The sequence below is a fragment of the Vulpes vulpes genome, chromosome 2, assembly GCF_048418805.1.
Source record: "Vulpes vulpes isolate BD-2025 chromosome 2, VulVul3, whole genome shotgun sequence".
NCBI lineage: Eukaryota > Metazoa > Chordata > Mammalia > Carnivora > Canidae > Vulpes > Vulpes vulpes.
Window position 1 is genome coordinate 57,601,352 of NC_132781.1, and position 19,914 is coordinate 57,621,265.

The 19,914-nt window shown below is 40.7% G+C and overlaps 1 protein-coding gene across 10 annotated transcripts in view; it reads left to right on the forward strand.

Annotated features, from left to right (window-relative positions):
* The window catches only part of MAPKAP1 (MAPK associated protein 1), a 255,479-nt gene that overhangs the window by 229,278 nt on the left and 6,287 nt on the right, over positions 1-19,914 (forward strand). The gene's annotated exons all lie outside the window — the stretch shown is intronic.

Below are 19,914 nucleotides of genomic sequence, written 5' to 3' on the forward strand. Positions count from 1 at the left end.
CTCCAGTGTCAGGCTCTCTCCATAACTTTGTCCCAAAGAGTTTGCACAGCAAACTCTGATACAGCACCTCTCACACTGTGCTGTTTATTGACTTGAAGTCTGTCCCTCCCCCCCAATCTCCATGCTGAACTAATTGATCCAGGAACTAGTTTCTCTATCCTCATCCATAGCACCACAGTGCCTGCAGAATTGTCCTCAATGGATGTTTGCTGTCTTCAAATTGAATTTATTGAGGCCAGGATTGAGAAACCAAAAGTTTCTCAGCATAATTTATGTTGTAAAGATACATTAACTGAATCGGCTTGATGCTGTGTTATTTTTTTTTTTTTTATGATTTCCAGTATCTTCATCAAATTAATTCAGTGACTTAATCTAAAAAGTTTATCTTCAAGACCATCATCAGACCACAGAATTAATCTGTGGGGCAGTGGCAGCGGCGGCGGCAGCTGCTGCTTCTTCTTCTTCTTCTTCTTCTTCTTCTTCTTCTTCTTCTTCTTTTAAAGGATTAATGGTAACCCTTTTTATCTTTTGTGTCTGTTGAACCTTAGAAAAAAAGTTATTTTAACAGCACTAAAGAAATGAAAGTCACTATATTTCATAAGTTTAGCCTGTGATTTTTATCAGCATAGTGATGTATGTTTGTAGCTGAGTTTACATCAAAAATTATTCTTGGGGCCTTCTTGAATGAATTATGGCAAAGAGAGAGAGTCTAGAAGTAGATAAGGTTTTGATTTCTGCAATATATTTCCTTTTTCATGTTTTTATCTCTCGTAACACAGTGTCTTGCCGAAGACTGGAACGTGTGACCAACTGGAATAATTTAGTTGTGAAAACAGCAGACGTGTTATTAAACAGCCTTCTTTATAAAAAGGCATTAAGTGTTGGAAGGATAATGAAGTTGTCCCAGTCTGTCTTGAGACATGTTTGTCAGAATTTTGAACAGAAAAGAAATGGTTTCTAAAACCTTCAAATATGACCAGTTTGCAGTGTTTATTGAAAAAGCCTGTCAAACCATTAATTTGGTCGTCATAAGGAACACAGCTCAAGTTTAATTGACGCCATATCCAAAAAGTATGTGAATAGTGGACTTGGCAAAGGGACTAAGCAATAGAGTGCCTGCAGTGAGACACATAATTACACATACCATGGATCAGAAAGATCCAGACTATGTAGCTGTGCTCCATAAATAGCAGTTCTATGGCTCTCTTTCCTTCCCCTAACTTCTCCCTCTTAGGCTGCATTCTCAGAGGGAAGATTTATTGCTCTGTCCCTGTGAGTGTTTAAGGACCTGGAACTTAATGACTAAATAGATACATGCTTTAGAAGAAATTGTACATATAAATATGAACTCTTACCAGAATTAGTGGAGAAAATCTGTGTATCAGAAGCACTGAAAAATTAAGAATAAATTCTGCCTTTGTAGATTGGGGGGAAAAAACAAACAAACAAAAAAAAAAGGCTATGCACTGCCATTATTATTCAAATCAGTGATTTCTCAGTCTGATTTTACCACTCCTTAGGATATCTTTTGCTATTTTGAAGAATGTCACCAACCTCTAAAAGATGAGTTCATTTTAATTCATTTTAACTGAACAAATATGTATACAACACATTGGAGGGAAGAATGTTTCCATATCAGAGACTACCATGGCATCCTCCATCCTTACTCAGCTAAACCTAGGCTTTGGATGTGCTGGGCTCTCTTTTTAAGTGCTAGCCTCAAATTCCAACACTGAAACAAAAGCAAGGGACCTTTCTTTTAAACTAACACCCTTCAGAGACTCTCAGGCTGGATTTAAATAAAGTACCAGACTCAACCATGCCAGGTCTGGTTTTATCATAAGAAGGTTGTGCAGGTTTCGAGTCTTTAAAGGAAGCAGCCTATCATTAAGAAATCAGATTTAAACCTTAATAAAGTAGCTGTCGTCTTTATAGCTGAAAAGAGCTCTGTATCTCAATTAAGTATAGATAATAGAAAATCTTAAGGAAGCAACATAATAGAGGTAACCTGATTACATTCTCTTGCAATAGTATAATTTAAAGGAAATCTGATTCTGTTGATGCTGGTGGGGGATTGCTTGTTTGTTTTGTTTTGTTTTGTTCTTTGTCCAAAACAGTGTTTGGATATAGGATAGGAACTCTGGGATTATGAGTTAACCACAACTGCAGGAAACTGTCAGGCCCTGGCATGAACAGAACCTGCTAGATATTTGAGATGAGATTCAGTTAAGGTTATGAGTTAAATTAGTTGGGCTTATTGGTGACCTCCCGCTTAAATGAATCTTTCTTTTCATAAGTACTTGACAAGATCTGTAAAGTAGTGTATTTAATTTACTAATTAAATTAAAGCTACTGAATAATGATTTGTCCACATTGATTTAGCTTAAATAGAAAAGATCAGCATTGTTGTGATCTTCAGCAACCTTAATGGCCAAGCCAGTTAGACACAAAGGCCTCTTGTGTTTTATAGGTCAGAAGTACATAGGTAAGCCCAGGCTGTAATTGAATTGCCTACACTGCATGCTGCAGTTGCAGATTCCCTTTGCCTTCTCGTTCCATTGTTGCACTGGGGCTTAAGAGAATGTTAACGCGGTAATAGGCACAGGGCCTTCCCCATTATACGTCTTGCTATCGAGCGGTTCTGCATGACTAGTTAAAGAAGATGGCAAGAAGATTAATGAAAGCAAGGCTAATACAGAAGGGGGTACTTTTGCAAGACTTCTACCGAGGAGATATTAGAGCTGAACCAGAGCTTGGCTTTTTCTTTATCCTGTGACCTTTGAACCTGCCTTAGTGTTGAGAGCTGCCAGGGAAGTCGACATTTTGATTGATGTTGGTACACGAGTCAGTCTCTCCCATTGAATTCCACATCTGCACGAAAATAGCTTTTCCAGCAGAATTCATACTGGCCAGAAGTGATAGCCAAATTGATGGCTGAAATGCTTTTATGTAGTTTTCATTTAAACCTAAAGGTATTTGATGGTTTAATTCAGTATCCAGTTTTCATAGATTATAAGCATTCACTTATATATCCTTAATGGGATCATCAACTCATAGGGAAAGACCAGTATTAAGAGTGTTCAGAGGTTTGCAAAAGAGCTCCAAGCAGGCTTTATGGAGGAGTAAAAGCAGTCATCACACAAAACCTTCATCATCCTCAAAAAAGAAAAATCAGTCTGAGGGCCCAGGCAAACTGACTTTGAGGTTTTTGTGTATAAAGTAAAGTGTCCCACTATTTCTGGAAAGCTACAGAGGGGGAAGTCTGAAATCTTCTGTCTGGATCCCACCTCAGCTCCAACTCAGAGGTTCTCTTGGTCTGAGTTCCCTGACCTTGTCCTCAGGACACTAGCATTCCATCTGAAAGGCATTGTTATGATCTGCTTGTAAGACAATCCCGTGCATGTGTCCCCACTAATTGTATTACCTTGCTTGTGGAACTGTGGGCCATTAGTGTGTGTTTCTGTGTGTCTGTGTGTGTCTTTAAATGTGCCTTTGTTTGCATCCCCCACCCCCTGTTCCCAATAAGAAAGAGTAGGGAGGGAGAGTGGCAGAAGAAGGACTCAGGTTTTGTTACTAAAATCGACTTGGGCACACCCCAATCCATATGTTGAATCCTCTGATCACCTGATTTCTCTTTTTTCTGTTGGACAGAGGTAGTAGTTGTAGCAGAGAGCACATGCACACACATACACACACACACATTGATGTGACAGGCATTCCAGTTCCTAAAGGAGGAGGTACCCAAGATAGATGTTCATGAGAATGAAAGAGAAATGAGGATGACATTAGCCATCCTGGATGACAGAGCCACAGCCCCTGGGTGAGTGGGTAGATGGCCATGGCCATACCACATACTGTAGGCCCCAGTAAGTAAGGCATTTGCATTTATACTCAAGTAGACCTGTAGCCAGGAAGACCACAGCCCATCCTTAGGCTCTAATGATTCCCAGGAGGTCCAGGTACTCCAGACATCAGGTGGACAAGCTATGTAGTGCTTTTATTCTCTGACAAGGACTTATTTCATAAATTCCAGATCAAATACGGTAAGTACTGCTAGATTACAGAACACAATGGACTCTAACATATTAAATGCCCCAGTTATTGAATTGCCTTTTCATAAGGGTACTCTGGAGCACAATCAGGAGCAGGCAGTGCCTCATCCTTTTAACAGATATGTTTCCTAGCCCTATTAAAAGGGGTCTTCATCTATCCTGTCAAAGGGAGTCTGCTGGGGTTTTTTAGTTTAATTACACTATCCAATTAAAACTCCTTGCTGCATTTGGATGCGCCTCTCCTTGGGCCTGAGTGGATATGACATTTACAAGGCTCGCCTTTCAAGCAGACAATAGTGTGATTGATGAGGTGCATGTTCAGTGGAGGAGGCGAGTGCCTGTGGAAGTGCTGCTTAGTGCATTTTGATTTATTTATCATTTCCTTCCAAAACAAGGGAGCTGCCGGGGAGATGGGTTTGGGCAACCAGGGAGACCACCTCAGTTTTTCCAAGTGTGTGGGAGGGAAAGACCTGGAGTGTGCCACAGAATAAAAGTGGGGAAAAAACTCTAAGCTCAGGGCCAATGGGCATCATCTACTGCCAAGCTGCATTCTTAGGTTCTCTGACCCAGTTTGGTTTCCAGTAACCTCACACTGTGATCTGCTGTTAAATAGGCTATCACTGTATTTCAGGGAGCAGTTCTCTGGGGCTGGATAACATTGGCTAGACCCCTGAGAACTCAGCCAGGAGGGAACCCACCCAGCATGTGTGCCATTGATCTAGTCATTATTAACTGGCACTTGATGTTTGCAGTAGGTATGCCTATTTATGTTCCCAGATGCATCCTTTAGAAATCCAGCAGTTTCTGTCCAGGGGCTACAGTCAGTGCTCAATGACCCTCTAACTTTGCCTGGGCACCATAAGCATTTAAAAGTTGCTTCTAGAATTTGGAATTCGCCAAGAGCAAGTGTGGCTGTTCAACAAAGAGATATGGGGATCCCTGGGTGGTGCAGCGGTTCGGCGCCTGCCTTTGGCCCAGGGCGCGATCCTGGAGACCCGGGATCGAATCCCACATCAGGCTCTCGGCGCATGGAGCCTGCTTCTCCCTCTGCCTGTGTCTCTGCCTCTCTCTCTCTCTCTCTGTGACTATCATAAATAAGTAATAATAAAAAAAAAAAAAAAAAAAAAAAAAAAAACAAAGAGATATGGCAGTATGGTGGAGAACTTCTCAAGGTTGTAGTGGAAAGGCAAACCCAACATCTTGTTCTTAACCTACTATTGCTGTTTGCCCTCAGCATATGATAGATGAGACCAGTGTGCTTGTCTCTGTAGTTCATGGAAAAGACAATATGTGGTTTCAGGAAGGTTAACACTCTATGAATTTAGGAGGCAGGAGATTCTCCTCTGAGTCCCAGACAGATGATAAGAACAACACAACTCCCATATTCATTTTCACATACTACAGTTGCTCATAGGAGTTGTTTGGAAGCATGTTTGCTTACTACATAACATGTAAGAATGTCTGTGTTTCTGAGGAAAATTGTCTGCTCCCAAGATTTTCAGTGGGTTTTCATTCTCTGTAATCCTTCCTCATTTTTCCCTAGGACTTATTAATGAGCAAAGAATATGTTTGTGTCAATTTGAATATTGATACTTGTTAGAGTAGAAAACATTTTGGGGTATCAACTTTTTTCCTCCTGGAAAAACCTTTTATTTTTTTTTCATTAAAGTTTTCGCTTAACTATTGGCTTGTGCATTATGAACCCATAATAACAAAACAGATATAATGGGAAATTTGCATACATTTATGTTTTCCTAGGTTTTTATTACCATTTTTTCAAATTTTTTCTTTCTTGATTTTAACATCAGAAGAGATCCTGATTGAAAAGAAGGTAAGGGCAGAAACTGTTCCTTACTGAAAAATTGTGTGAAAGATTTCTCAGCTAGATAAATGATAGGAAAAATCTGTTTCCCTTGCCTCCTGCCAAGCTCCAAATTGTGTTTTCATAATAAATAAATGGGGTGCTTAGATTTTAAGTTCTCACAGACATGGAAAAAGTAAGCCATTGTTTCATTAAAATCAAAGTGTGTATTGCTTACAAGATTCCCATAGGCAGCTTCCAGGACAGGCTAACTGCTACCAGATTAGCCCTTCTATCATAAATGACTGGAAAACCATACAAAATATAAGAAAGTGTTCTCAGACACTAGAAAACAAGCAGTGCAGGACTGTGAGCCCTTAGAGAAGGGAAAGAAATGAGGTGAAACTTACTATCACTTCAGGTTTCTTCAGCGTTTCCCAAGGAGCGTATAGAAGTCTCCTCAAACTCCGAGACAGAAATCAGAGTTGGAGGAGGCTGAAATTTATATTAAATGAAGTGTGGAGAAGAGGGAGCTACACTGAGAAGAAGCTCCAGAAAAAGGCTCTCAAATCTTCTGTTATATACCAAACTATGCATGCCTATAGTGAGACCTCACAAGTTGGGTCAAAGCACAACTACTAGGGCACTATAATGTGGAGTTCTGGCCAACCAGACGGGAGTTTCCAGGGCATGTAGCCGTGACTCCACAAAGGCCATATCTTAGTAAGATTAAACTAGCCCTAGACTAATAACTGCTCTAAATCCTTGCCTAATAAAGCTTTTTTTAAACTTTTTATTTTAATTCCAGTTGGTTAACATACAGTGTTATATTAGTTTCAGGTGTACAATATAGTGATTACACAATAAAGCCTTAAAAGGAGTCCTAAAAAGGGGTACTTGGGTGGCTCAGTCAGTTAGGCATCTGCCTTCAGCTCAGGTCTTGATCTCAGGGTCCTATGATTGAGCTCCATGTCCAGCACCCTGCTCGGCAGAGAATCTGCTTCTCCCTCCCCTTCTGACCCTCCCCATTGCTCATGCTCTCATTCACTCTCTCTTTCAAATGAATAAATAAAAATATCTTTTTAAAAAAAAAAAAAGAGTCTTAAGAGATCAATATGGTCCACAAGTAAATTAACTGGCTGTTAGAATAAAGCCCAATATTCTCTAAAGGATGATGACAGAATGCAGACAACCCACAATGTAATGTTTATAGTGTCCAGCATTCAATAAGAAATTAACAGATATGCAAAGAAGCAGGAAAATGCATCCTATAACTAGAATAAAAATCAATCAATAGAAATAGCCAGAAATGGCAGGGATCACAGAATCGGCAGATAAGTGCTTTAAAACAGCTATTATAAATGTGTTTAAAGATCTAAAGGAAAGGAAAACAACTCAAAAAAAGAGAAATGGAAACTACTAAAAAAAAGAACCACATGGAAATTCTAGAGCTGAGAAATACAATACCTGAATCAACACTGATGTGACCAGAGTCATTTATTAACTCTCAGAAATCCAGCACAGCTTAGCTGGGTCCTCTTGCTGAGGGTCTCTCCTGAGGTTGCAGTCAAGCTGTCAGCCAGGGCCACAATCCTCTCAAGGTTCAGTTGGGGTAGGATCTGCTTCCAAGCTCACTGAGTAGTTGCCAGTAGAGTTCATTTCTTTGTGAACATCTTGAGTTCCTTGCCACACAGTCCTCTCCATAGGTGAGCTCACAAGATGGCAGCTGGCTTCAACAAAATAACCAAGAGTAAGAGTAATAGCAAGGAAAAAGTCACAGTCATTTACAACCAACCCTTAGAAGTGGCTTAGAAATATACTTGTGCTGAATTTTATTTATCAGAAGTAAGTCACTAGGGTCATCTGGGTGGCTCAGTCAGTTAAGTATCTATCTTCAGCTTGGGTCATGATACTGGTGGCCTGGGATCAAGCTTCACGTCGGGCATCCTGCTCAGGAGGGAGTCTACTTCTCCCTCTCTCTTTGCCCCTCCCCACTTCCTGTGCGCTCTCTCTCTCTCTCTCAAATAAATAAAATTAAAAAAAAAAAAAAGGTAAGTCACTAGGTCTAGCCCACCTGCAAGATAAGGAGATGACACAGGATACGGAAAGCAGGAGACAGAATCATTGGGGGCCACTTCTGAATCTGCCTACCACAGTCTGTAAACTTCAAGACAGGACAATGAAACTATTGAGACTGAAGCGCAGAGGCAAAAAATTGATGAGAAGAACAGACTATGGGATAATACCAAGTGTTCTAACATACAGGTAACTGAAGTCCCAGGAATGGAGGAGAAAACTATTCCAGATTTGATTTAAAATACTAATCCACCAATTTTGGAAGGCCAATGAAGGCCAAACAAGGTAAATATGAAGAAAACTGTATCAAGGCACATCATAAGCAAATTGCTAAAAAAAAAAAAAAAAAACAGTGATAACTAGAAAAATCTTAAGAATAGCCAGAAAGGGGTGCCTGTGTGGTTCAGTCGGTTAAGCATCTGACTCTTAATTTTGACTCAAGTCATGATCTCAGGATTGTGGAACCGAGCCCCACATCTGGCTCCATGCTCTGTGAGGAGTCTACTTGAGATTCCCTCTCTATCCCTCTACCCCTCCCCTGGTTCATGCTCACTGTCTCTGTCTCAAATAAATCTTAAAAATAAAAATAAAAAAACAGAAACACCAAGATGAGAATGATTGCTGACTTCTCATCAGAAATAATGCAATCCAGAAGACAATGGAGTGACGTCTCTTAAAGTGCTAAAAGAAAATCTGTCAATCTAGAATTCTATATTCCATGAAAATGTCCTTCAGAAATGAAGGTGAAATAAAGACATTTTCAGATACTCAAAAGATGAAAGAATGTGTTACCACTAAGCCTTCACTACAAGAAAGGTTAAAGTCTGGAGGGGGAAAATGCCAGATAGAAACCCAGATCTCTACAAGGAGCATTCAAAATGTCATTATTAGCAACTGCACAGAATGAACCCAGAAAGGGTAAATAAGCAAGAGAGGCCTCGTTAAACAGGAATTAGCAAACTATGTCCCAAAGGTAAATCCAGCCTACCACCTATGAACTAAGAGTAGTTTTTACTGGTGAACATTTGCAATTGATTTAATGATAGGGAACACTAACTTTGGATTTCATTTAAACAAAGTTATGCACCATCTCGAAAAAATTCTATCCTTCTCTTTTGTAGACCTGTACTATACCCCCCCCCCCAAATTCATTTGATCATTATATTTCAAATTTTGGCAATAAGAAATTCGGAAGTTTTTTTCATAAAATTTCATAATTATGAAATGTACTTAATTTTGCTCTTGGCCTGCAAAGCCTAATATATTTACTATCTTGACCTTTTCAGGAAAAGTTTGCTTGTCTTAGAGGAAGTAAAAAGACAAAGGGAACCTACCACGTACCTGTCAGTGTCCTGCATGTTTTACACGTACTAGTTTTTACAACAGCCTGTGAGGTTTTATATGCATTAAGTATAGAATTCTAGCATTGTTGATTTTATCCTAGCAACAATGCTGTGAGGCTGAGGTTATTCCTATTTTATAATAATGAGGAAACTGGGACTCAGAAGTTGCATAACTTGTCCAAAGTTGAATCACGTAGGGCATTACGGCCACTGATGCCTATGTAGTCAAAAATCTATAGCTTTTGACTCCCCCAAAACTTAACTAATAGCCTATAGTTGACCAGAAGCCTTACTATTAACATAAACAGTGGATCAACACATTTTGTATGTCATATGTATTATATACTGTATTCTACAACAAATAAGCTAGAAGAAAAGAAAATGTTAAAGTCATAAGGATTACTTCTTAAAATACATTTCGAATACTTTACTGTATTTGTTGATACCATAAATTTATATACCTACTGAAAAAAATTCTAGTAATGAGTGAACCCACAGAGTTTAAACCCTTATTATTCAATGGTCAACTCTATAAACGGTAATAGAGGTTTATATTCTTTCTGCCACCAACATGAAGCCAAGGCACTTCTGTGCTGCTTTGATGTAAGAGCATCCCTAGCCCCAACTCAAGACTCTGTAAAGTCTTCTTTTTTTAACAAATTTCAACTATGCTTGATTATCTGGGTTTTCATCCTAAGGGATATTAAATGTGGAAAATAGAAAGAGAGAAAGAATGACAATAAGGACAGTGGGAAGTGAAAACTTAAAAGAGTTGACCAAAACTGAAACAAAACAAAAACTATTAAAAAACAATCTAAGAATTCAGTAAGCAGAGTAGTATGGCAGCATGGAACTATTTTGTGGCAAGATGTAGAACCTTCTGCAACCCTGAGGAAATCCTAATACTCCATACCTATTAAGATGAACATAACACAGTAATTTTATTTTCCTTATACTCTAATATAGGAGGAAATTTTGTAATACGAAATTTTAATGCTTAAAATTGAAAAAGGCTTTTTTTGCACAAAGCTCACCCTAGCTGTCTGCTCTAAGGATTCTGGATAAATGGAGTTTCATGTGTTGTAATTTAGCCTCCCAGGTGTATGTGGACTTTTTATCAAACTTTTTATCACAAACTGTGGAAGAATATCCAGATACAAAACTTGTTTCTTGCCTCTAAAAGCTAAAGGGTAAAACCCAACCAGTACTTGATTACTGAAATGCCATATGGTATTTTGTTAGAACAACTTGCACATGAATCAAAAAGACTCCATAAACCATTGTTCTTAATTCATTACACATAAGCATTTCTGCTGCATGTGGGAGTAGAGTATTTGTCTCAAGGAAAAAGCAGTCATATAGTTTGAGTTGCTGAACTAGCCATTTATTTTACAGAACACCACTTTTACTTGAAAGAACTTGACAAACCATGGTTATTCAAATTTGAGTATTTAGCAGACATTTTCTTGAAAATGAAGGAGGGAAGCCCTTCACTTAAAAAAAAAAAAAGTGATAATATTTGATGCCAATGATGAAATTCAAGATTTCAGGTGACAGAGTTTTGGAAAACTTGTATCTGTCACTGGCTTGGTTTCTCAAAACTTAAAGACTTTTCTGATGAGACCAGTGGTGATTTTAATGAATGCAATTTTTTTGGTGATACTTTTGTATAATGAAATGTGTCCACATTTGGAAGACCTACATAACTCCATGAACCAATATTTTCCAGACTACTGCAGGCTGTTACAGAATCATTCAAGAGTATAAGATTCATTCAAAGTGCCAGACCAAAAACAAATCAAAAACAAACAAAAAACAGTGCCAGACAGACCAGTAGTATAATAGAATACAGGTTTATTAATGTCATTTTAGATTCCACATTGCAACTACTCTTTTAAGAAACTACCATGTATCAAATTGGGCATAGTATCAAAGAAGAATATTTGCAAAGAAGAATATTAAAATATGCTTCAGGCAGCCCCGATGGCTCAGCGGTTTAGTGCTGCATTCAGCCCAGGGCATGATTTCGGGATCCCGGGATCGAGTCCCACGTCGGGCTCCCTGCATGGAGCCTGCTTCTCCCTCTGCCTGTGTTTCTGCCTATCTCTCTCTCTCTGTCTCTCATGAATGAATAAATAAAATCTTAAAAAAATATAATATGCTTCAGCCAAAACAGTTTGTCACAACAGACAAAATGCAGAAGCAGATAGGATAATCCAGCTGTTTTAATATTAAAGAGATTTCAAAAATATAAAATAATTCCACTCATTAAACTTTCTTTTTTTTTTTTTTGCTTGGGGGAAGTACTAGGGTTTTCCATTTTAAAAAAGACATTGTTTATATAAACTTGTAATGAGTTTATTGTTATTTTTAATGAATTAAATATTTTTTAAATTTCTCAGTTTTAATTTCTAATGCAATAAATGTTGATGTAATTCACACAAACAGAAGCTTTTTTGGGCTCCTCACTAATGTTCATAATGTAAAGGGATTCTGAGACCGAAGTTTGAGAACTACTTGAAGAATCATCTTAAGAAGTTTGGACTTTATTGTGAGGACAAGAGGAAAAGAAGCCACGCAGTGTTCTAGGGGAGTGATGTGGCAAGATATGTGTTACAAAAGGATGACTCCTGTGGGTAGATGTTTAGATCTAAAAAAGTATGATCGAAAGTAGGAAAACCGAAGCACAGCAGGCCTGGCATCGGGGCCACGCACTCCTCCCGCTTCATCCCCCTCAAGTAGCCAGTCGGCCAATAAAGGCACCTGACTCCCAGAAAAAAAAAAGAAAGAAAGAAAGTAGGAAAACCAGAGAGGAGGCAATAGATGATCAAGACCTGGGTGAGGGCTATGGCCACAGGATGGAAGGGGATAGAAGATGAATATGTGAGAACTATGTAGGAGACCAGATGCCTGGAACAGCTTTTGATTTAAAGGGAAATGTTGACATTGATTCTAGACATGCTGCACTCTAGGCATGTGGAGAGGACAGCTGTGAAACTCCGGAGAAAAGTCTAGGTCAGATTTCTACTTCAGGATCATCAACACGAGTAGTAATTAAAACCTAAGGGGCAAACCTGAAAGAGGAGAAATGCAGAGTTAGAAGGAACAAGGGTCAAGCATAGGACAGTGGGAAAATGATCGTTTAAGGGACAGATGAAGGAAAGGATCACAAAAGTGTGAGAAGCAGATTGGCTGGAGAATCAGATAACTGTGCCTTGATGGAAATCCAGGGAAAAGAAGAGTTCGGGGAGAAGTATCAAGTACAACGGAGAAGCCTAAAACCTAAAAACTAAAAGCTGAGAAGTATCTACTGGATCTCTCAACATAAAGGTCGCAGTGACCTTAGCCAAGAATGTTTTCAATAAATGAGGAAAGAGGGGAATCACATTGCCCAGGGAGTTTTTATAATCAGAGAGCTTTAATTATGTTTATAGGAAAGAGCCAAAGAGAGATTTGAAAGATGCAGGCAAAAAATAAGTAGGTCAGATTCGGCCCTGCTCTAAAGGTCAAGGAGGTCATTACGGTTCCCCAGGCCCCTGCCACAGTAGGAGTGCTGGGGAAGTGATGCCAGCCTTTACCAGTTGAATTACATTGACCTGAAGCTCCTAGAGGCAGCTCAGAACTGCTGTTTACAGTGGGGACTGAATCCAGAGGGGGTTTGCAGCCTCAAAACCAGGTAATTTCAGCCCATCCTTCCCTCCAGGGTCTATAGAAAAGTACAGCCTTACCTAAAAGAACATGTGTTCCCATTTGTTTCCCCCAAGAATCCCAATAAGAGCTTTCCACTTCCTTCTAGCCAGAGGAACCAGAAGAGATCACACCCTAGAAACCCAGTTTTAAAGCTGAGTATCCATGTTGCAGCAGCTGTTACAATTTATAAATGTCTGTTTTCCTTCTTTGGGTCTGCAGTGTCAGGGAAAATGAATTTTGGCTAAGATGCACTGATTTGCAAGGAGACCTTTTGGAATTACAAAGACAGTGAAGGGTTGGGAGCCCACTCCATAGAGTTTGAATGCTATTCTGCCACTTACGCTCCGGAACAATACAAATACAAATCACAAATGCCCTAAAAGTCCATTTCCTCCAAAATAACTCAATTCAAAAGTGGGCTAAGGACTCGAATAGACCTTTCTCCAAAGAAGATAGACAAATGGCCAATAAGCACATGAAAAGATGTTCGACATCCTTAGTCATTAAGGAAATCAAAACCACCCTGAGATACTGCTTCATACCCACGAGGATGGCTGTTATGAAAGAAAAAAGAAAAGAATAAATATGACAATGGGGAGAAATTAGAATCCTCACGGAGTGCAGCCAGTGCACAAAACGGTTTGGTTCAGAAAGTTAAACAGTTACCATATGATCTTTGTAGAGGCCCCTAAGAACTGAAAGCAGAGGCTCAAATAGATACTTACACAACAGTGTTTATAGTACCACTCTTCCCAACAGCCAAAAGGTAGAAACAACTCAAATGTCCATTCCCAGGTAATGGATAAATAAAATGTGGTAGATACAGAAACTGGAACATTATTCAGCCTTGAATGAAATTCTGATAACATGGTACCCAACATGGATGAACCTTGAAAACCATGCCAAATGAAATAAGCCAGACATAAAGGGACAAATACTGTATGATTCCACTGATACTTGTCACCTAGAATCGGCAAGCTTGTAGACAACAATAACCAGAATATATGTTACTAGCAGCTGGGAGATGGGAGAAAAGGACATTGCTGTTTACTGAGGACAGAGTTATCTATTAGGGATGATGAAAAACTTATGGAAATGGATAGTGGTGATGGTTGTAAAACATTGTAAATGTACTTAATACAATTTTACACCTAAAAGTGCCTGAATAGTCAATTTGACCACATTTTTTTAATGTGTTTCCTTCTCAATAAAATTAGAATTCTCCTCTTAAAAATGTTTTAAAAGGCATCCATGCCTGATATAAAGGAATTGAGAAATAATCCAAATCCTCAAAGATACTTTCCATAGTTTTATTGGTAATACTGGCAATTTTACAAATATTTTACATGCTTGTGAAAGAGAGCATGAACTTTGGCACACATCCACTTTGCAAAAGAATGCTGCCATTGAAAAACATGATGGTTGAGGGCAGCCCCAGTGGCGCAGCAGTTTAGCGCTGCCTGCAGCCTGTGATCCTGGAGACCCAGGATCGAGTCCCATGTCAGGCTCCCTGCATGGAGCCTACTTCTTTCTGTCTCTCTCTCTCTGAATAAATAAATTAAAAATCTTAAAAAAAAAAAAAAAAAAAAAAAGGAAAGGAAAGGAAAGGAAAGGAAAGGAAAGGAAAGGAAAGGAAAGGAAAGGAAAACATGATGGTTGAGACTATGTCGCAACATGGAAAGAGCTATGGTTAAAAAAAAAAAAGGCCCAAATTTTGGTATACCATCAGATTATGGCTATGTGAAAACAGATGTGTGAGAATGACTAGAAAAGAGATTATGGATATCACTGTGCCAGGTATTGGCATTATGGAGGTAGAGTGTGGAGGTTTTTCCTCTCACTCTTAAGTTTCTAGTAACTTTTAAATATATTTTATACTTTAATGGAAAAGGAGAAAATGAAACATTTTTGGCTTCCCTGACAAGTGGTGACACCTGGTCATTTTAGACAAAGGTGAGCTGCAGGGATCCCTGGGTGGCGCAGCGGTTTGGCGCCTGCCTTTGGCCCAGGACGCGATCCCGGAGACCCGGAATCGAGTCCCACGTCGGGCTCCCGGTGCATGGAGCCTGCTTCTCCCTCTGCCTGTGTCTCTGCCTCTCTCTCTCTCTCTCTCTCTCTCTCTGTGTGACTGTGACTATTTATCATAAATAAATAAAAATTAAAAAAAAAAAAAAAGGTGAGCTGCAGGCTCCATTTGAAAGATGCAGCTCGACCAGTCATTGCCAACCACAGTCAGTGCTGACAGATTAAGTTAGAAGGAGGCTCCTTTCAAACTGTAACCTCCGTTCCGTGTTCTGTGTGCGGAGGCAACCTGGAAGCACTCCTAGCAGGCAAAGAGAAGCTGCTGTCCCTCTTTGCTTAAGCTGGCCAATCGTATGACATCAGCTTTTTCGTAATGATCTCTGGTCGTTCCCCTCGAATGACCAGAGGGACCTATTTTTTTCAGCACAGCCTCTTATTTAAGTTAAAATTCATAACACGGAAGGGAAATTAGAGCACAAGAGTTCAAGTGGCTCCCCTTCTGACATTTGTGTTGCTAATTAGTTTCTGTTCAGTATTACATTCCATCTTCTCTGTTTTACTTTGAAACTACATAATGTAAATACATTTTTACATATCCAAGAGCAAATGTGTAGTTTCAGTATCTGCCCTGAGCATGTGACCAGTGCTTCGATGCCTATTTTATGCCCCACTATACTGCATTTTGTTCCTACAACTCTAAAACCAAATCTACTTAAAGGCAGCCCAATTAAAAAACAAAATCTTAAAAGTAACAGGGATTTTCTGTTCAAATATCTGTTCCATCACAGTTGTAAGAATGTTTACCACCATCCACTGAGACTCGGTCTATCTGGGTGCTACGTGAGACTCCTAGGGGGAGATCTGGGGGCCTTCAGAAATAGTGCCTTGTCCAGGTCCTGCTGCTAAAACACAGAGAAGCTAAAAGTTCACCCTCAGCCTGAGTCCAGAGCTTACACTTTCCCCCTCTGCATCCCAGGCCCTTGTCATGCTTTAGTTTCCAAACAAAATTTAACAATCCAAGCAAAATAATTCGGACTGATTAGAATATTAGATTTTGCATTTCCCTTTCAATCCTACTGATACACAATTTTTTCACGGCTGACAATTTTACAAAGACACTTTGCGCCTATGGCTTCCCCCTCTGATGAAAACTGATGTTCTTTAAATCTTCAAGGATAACCCGCCCAGCTCAGATTCCCTCTGGCATCCCAGGACAGATGCCTTGGGAGGCTGCAGCTAAGGAGCCTCCTCTTCCCCCCTTACCTGAGGTGAGCCTGGAGGTGTCTAAGGCTGAGAACGTGTTTGATAACAGACTTTCCTTATTCTGTTTTTATCCTGTTCAATCGGTGTTGAAATGCCAGTGGTTCCTTCTTAGCTACTTCCTCTGGTGGAAATTTACCATGTAGCATGTATGACCCCTGTTTATTGATAGATTTGTTCCCAGCAAGAGGTCAACTAACTTATTACAGCTTAATATATAGGTTTTGGACCAGATGAAACTACATCAGTGTGAATCCTGCTTACTAGCTGTTATTCTGTTACTAAAAAAAAAAAAAAAATTCTCCAAGTCCTGCTAATGTTACCTCCTCTATGGTTCTCAAGCCAGTTCCTTCTCAGCATCCTTTTTGGCTCTGGCCAGCTCACACCCGCCCACATACGCTCCTACCTGAGTGGCTGTGGCAGCAGATCTCCCTGCCTCCTAGCCCTGGGATTCTAGAGGGAACACCCAAAAGTACAGGTTGACCATTTACTTTCCTGCCTAGCTTTACAGCCCCCAGCACCTCCCTCAGCTGGTGAGTCTGCACTCACTGCACCCACTGCATGTGGCTTTATCTGCTCGGATCTCCCCAGACACCTGCTGCCTCTTGCCCCTGTACGTTTGTCCTGACTCTGTTGCATTCTTCTCCACCCCTACCTTTACCCAGCTGACTTCCCATCCTCCTTTAAGACTGCTCCAATGTCAGCTCCTCCAAGAAACTGTCCCTGACGGGGCTGTCCACCTCCACCTGGGGTCTCCACAGCAGCAATGTGCACTTAGTTAGCATCCTCATGGCACTCATGGTTCTTGACTCTATTCTTTCCTCTGGCCCTTGCACAAAACTCTGCTGCTGGCGGGGCCTGAACTGAGGAAAACTGCCATTCTGGCCACCAGGCTAAACAGATCCCTGGAATGAGAGAAGAGTCCTCACAGCAAAAATTCTGTTGGATTGACCCCATGTCCCATGGCTCCTGTAGGGGTGGAAGCTGTGGTGGCTGATTTTAACCTGAGCTTATGCACTAGAGCTATCCCTCGAAATTTCCCCCACAGAGGAAGAAAGGGCTGTGTGCTGTCGCCATCTCACCACACCTTATCCCAGTTATTAACATCTATGGCTCTGTAATAATCACAAAAGGGCTGATTCACTAAAATGGAAATCCAAGTACTCCAGATAAGATTCTCAGTGTTCTCATCTCTCTGACATGAATGCTCTCCCTGGAAAGGACAAATAAATCAGAGGTTTCAGAGAGATGGTGAGTGGCGAACTTTTCATCATTCCTCTCAGCTTCACTCTTCTTTGCAGCTCTAGAGTGAACACCAGAGACAGGCAAGGAAATAGGCGCAGCAAAATACAGATGTTAGTGTGTTTGTGTTCACCTGGCCCAAATATGCAGCCTTCCAGGAGACTTGACTTGGGATGTTCTCTTGTTTGTTTTTCATGTGACTGTGGTGCAGATGAGCTGCAGGCCACCACTCTATAAGCCCACAGTATGTCCCACAGGCAGTGTGATCCTAGGAGGACAGTGTCAGGGTATCCAGAGGCTCCCAGACCAGTGCAGACTGCATATCACATATGCCACATATAGACTTGGCTCTACCTAAAGAGTACAGAAAAGGTTTTTAATAAGACCTCAGTTGTTTGGGCAAAACATGATCTAGCATCTTGAGGTTTGGTGTGGTTTTTGTCAGTGACAAGTGGGAGCAGGTGGTGTAGACAGTTTATGAGATCCCTTATCAGAGCGGTCAGTGAACCCTGAAGCTGCAGGTCTATGGGCCTCCCTCAGACCTTCTGGTCCTTTCTAGCCCCAGGCCCCGGTGTCTGTGTCTGTTATGGCCAGGTGTCAGTAAGGCCTCCTGGAGGGCGGGTCTCTTTGTCCTTCCCAGCTCTGTGACCTTCATGGATGTCTGCTTGGTCACAGCATGGCCAACACATAGCTGCATTGTTCTTTGACACAGTGATATCACCAGCAAGACTCTACTCTTCCAAAATGGGTCCTGTGAAAATCAAGGAACACACGCATACATACAGATATATCTGTTTATGTGAGATTCCCTTTCTTATCAGAAGCAGATAATTTACATATTAACAGAATGATTAGCTTCTGGCTAAGAATTCTAACATTTTAGTACCACTATTTAAAATCAGGTTAAATTTGTCAAGTGACTGAAAGTGAGGTTTTTCAGAAACTATTAGCTAATTTTTTTCAATATACAATTTATAGTCACAATTATTATATCATAATGATGTTTCTAGGATAAAATACCAGCAGCTCAACTTTTCTGGCCACAGATGTACGACATATATCAGTTTATTTTTGGAGATCTGAAGAATTAGCTACTGTAAATAAAGTCCCCAAGAAGATCTCTCCGGGAAAGAGGTGAACTTACAGTAATATGGGTGACATATTATTAATTAATAACTATGACCAGTGCTGCCTCAATTAAAAGGAAAATGGATGAGAAGTCCTGTTAGAAAGGATATGCTTAATCTCACCAGCACTGAGATCTATAGAGCAGACTAAGGAAGGTTGTTTCTGAGGGTGTCACCAGCGGCTCCTGAGTCTGGGAACTTAGTACTGAGTATTGTATACATGTCTCTTGGAAGCATTGTTCATTTGGTTGCCAATAAGGCAAACCAACTTTGAAATAGCTTGCAGAGGGATCCCTGGGTGGCGCAGCGGTTTGGCGCCTGCCTTTGGCCCAGGGCGCGATCCTGGAGACCCGGGATCGAGTCCCACATCGGGCTCCCGGTGCATGGAGCCTGCTTCTCCCTCCGCCTGTGTCTCTGCCTCTCTCTCTCTCTCTGTGACTATCATAAATAAATAAAAAAAAAAAAATTAAAAAAAAATTTATAAAAAAAAAAATGAAATAGCTTGCAGAGAAAGAAGACTTTCTTGGAGGGCCATAGGGTCTCCCATAACTCAAGGACATCATGCGCTGTTGGGCCAGGGAAGGCTTCATTTGGGACTGAGAGTGGCATCCATGTCTGTTTAGAGGAGGGAATCTGATTGGTGTGTCTGGCCCAAAGGACAGGCCATGGTACATGTCTGCAGGTGTCACAATATAGTAAGCAGGTTTCTTTGACAGACCACAGATGGTATGGGAGCTGCATGAGAAAGGTGCCTAGAAGTTTAGCTGTAAAGACTTGCCCAAGGAGGTGAGCTGAGTCACCCAAGATCGGCATTTTCCAGACAGATCAGTGAGAGAGGAACTGCCAGGCCTGCGCTGGTGGGAGTGTGACATGCCGTGGGCTGGCCTGTGCATGGGTTATGACAAGGTTATTCTGAAGATGGTGGGAAAGGGGCATGAAAAAATTTGGTCCTGGGAGAGATTTGTGCATTCAGAGGATCTGACCCCCTGAGGTCAGACAACTCTGTGAGGTGCCATCCTTCTAGGGGAGAAATGACTGGAGGCCAGGAGGAGCTTCCACACAGGGGCACAAGACCAGGATTCCCCTATCTCCACAGTAGCCAGGGCTATGGAGAAGCCTCGTGATAGCATTACCAGTAGCATTTGTCCTTCCTGTTGCTCATTTATTTGGCTTCAAGCACAGTTATTTTATTTTTAGAGTAACAATATGGAGTTAACTGGCCTTCTACCTTAAAAATGCCACTTTTTCCCTGTACCCATTGTATAGAAGTAGTTCTGTAAAGCCTTCCTTAATGCGGCATT